Consider the following 2,473-nt stretch of genomic DNA (forward strand, 5'->3'; position numbering starts at 1 on the left):
GGTTTGAACAGTTCCGAGCATGCGCACATGGATTTTACTGTTCGCACAGCCCAAACTCCAAACGCTGACTGTTTCTGACTAATAGTCACGCGTTTGTACAGCACGTCAAACTGTCACAGATCGATTTCTGACAGTTGGAATTGATTTGCGAATCAAATGCAAACCAATCTCTAATCATAGATGACGCATGTGCATTAAGATAGTTTTGTCATCGTTTTCTTTATGTTATTTACAACATAATCTACACGAGTATGACCTAAATGAATAATCAATTGTATTACAGTACAGTTTTCTTCGTATAATTGCCATTTTTCAGAAATTTAATACTATATATAAACGTGCGTACCATTCTAAAGTTTTACCGCATAAGTTATAAAAGTACTAATATTTTTTTTATTCAATAGCTGTAACATTTAATTCTGTGGATACGTCATGTCAAGCTATTTTACTTAATTTATAAAATATATAGCATATACGAAGTTAATGTTTTTATTTTAGTTCACTTTCAAAACAAAATCCACAGTTTGTGATCATGATTAGTATGCTCGTGATAAAGATTAACGCTATACTTCGGAATGCCGCGTAAGTACTTATGTAGCAAGACTGTACAAATTGAAAATAATTTAAAAACATGATTTTTTTAATGATGTTACAGGGGTACATAAAGAAATTAGTGCATAAAAAAGAGATGTCTCTTGCACCAATGATGACGGAATATAGGTGTATTTACGCGGTATTATTCTGAAGTCGTTTCCAGATTAATTCTAGTAAAATTATTTTCCGGAAGTGTTTTAAAATAGAAGTTCGGCTAATTTTGGCCTGCAATTGAAGCGTTGGGCCGCATAGCGGACTATGTTACAATTTTTCAAAATCGAACTCTTAATGGAATAATGCTCTGTATAGTCTTACACAGCTGTCACAAAAACTGCTGTTCAATATCTGTACTACAGGCGCTTCTACACGAGTTACAACAACGGTCTATGTCACTAGTCACTTCTAGCCTATCCAGTTGTTTACATCGTATCGGGAGTTATTGCAAATTATAAAAAGTATTTCATGAGTTTATGTTCAATTATTGAATCAAAGATTCTGCGAAATTAGCATCACTATCATCATCAAAATTAGTATTTTTCTTGTTATTATGACAACTTGCAATGAAAGCACTCATTCTCAAAAAGCCAAACCCAATTCTCATATTACCTTATTTCAACATATCTAAATATTCGTGCGCTGCTACTGAAAATTATTGAATCGTACATAAATGAGTGTACAAGAATTTCGCAATATTTAATCGAAATAAAGGAAGATATTACACATACGAACAACGTAATTTTCACACCAAAAATAATATTACACCTTAACTCGCAAGGAATTATGTCTGAAGTGTCCCCTAATCATCATTTTAAATTTTATTAATGCAATTACACTACATTTTAGAGAAATATATGTTACTCTTAATGCATTCCAATTAATTTATATAGTTGAAACGCCTCCCTTCGTGATCGGGTTAAGCGAGACACATGGATAATAATAATAATAATAATAATAATAATAATAATAATAATAATAATAACAATAATAATAATAATAAATTATTATTCTTTCAAGATGGCGACGTACGAATTATTGTTACTGTTAACCATATACTTTGTTTTTTGCGTGTTCTAGATGACGGACAAAGTGATAAATGAAAAACGAGGTTGAATAACTGACGTGCAGTCTTACCTCAACACATTAATCTTACTTCCTTCAAGAAAAACTCTACGGTATGGGAAAACATTGCTGTTTTATGAGATTCTGTTTCATTTGTATTAATGCACATTTCAAGATTATGTATTAATCAATAATAAACACTTATTAATTCATTAAATCACGTTCTTTATTTATAATTTAATAGACCTATGTCATTATTTCTACTAAGATAAAGTTTGTTCAATACTGTCCACTATGTACCTGCAATCACAGTAAACAACCCTACTGTTTCAATTTCATACAGTAATAGAGTTTATTGAATAAATTGTACGTATGAAACAATATATTTCCAAATAATTCATTAATTAATAAACATAGTGTCACAGTCTACTATATACAGTCACGAAGCTTGGATGATCTTTTGCCAATGAGTTGCATTTCTCGCGATAGTTGCTAGCCGCTTGGAGTGCTGTGAGTACTAGGAACAATAGACTGTGCCACAGCCATCGTGATCTAATACAGGCCGTAAGGCAGACCATGTGTCTCGCTTAACCCGATCACGAAGGGAGGCGTTTCAACTATATAAATTAATTGGAATGCATTAAGAGTAACATATATTTCTCTAAAATGTAGTGTAATTGCATTAATAAAATTTAAAATGATGATTAGGGGACACTTCAGACATAATTCCTTGCGAGTTAAGGTGTAATATTATTTTTGGTGTGAAAATTACGTTGTTCGTATGTGTAATATCTTCCTTTATTTCGATTAAACATTGCGA

The 2,473-nt window shown here is 31.7% G+C and overlaps 1 long non-coding RNA gene across 1 annotated transcript in view; it reads left to right on the plus strand.

Annotated features, from left to right (window-relative positions):
• LOC138702178 (uncharacterized) overlaps positions 1-1,870 on the plus strand; it is a 4,464-nt gene extending 2,594 nt beyond the window's left edge. Inside the window, exon 3 of the long non-coding RNA XR_011332793.1 lies at positions 1,669-1,870. This is a non-coding gene — a long non-coding RNA (uncharacterized lncRNA). The remainder of the gene's footprint in view (positions 1-1,668) is intronic.
• Positions 1,871-2,473: the final 603 nt, after the last annotated feature.

Source organism: Periplaneta americana, chromosome 6 (genome assembly GCF_040183065.1).
Source record: "Periplaneta americana isolate PAMFEO1 chromosome 6, P.americana_PAMFEO1_priV1, whole genome shotgun sequence".
NCBI lineage: Eukaryota > Metazoa > Arthropoda > Insecta > Blattodea > Blattidae > Periplaneta > Periplaneta americana.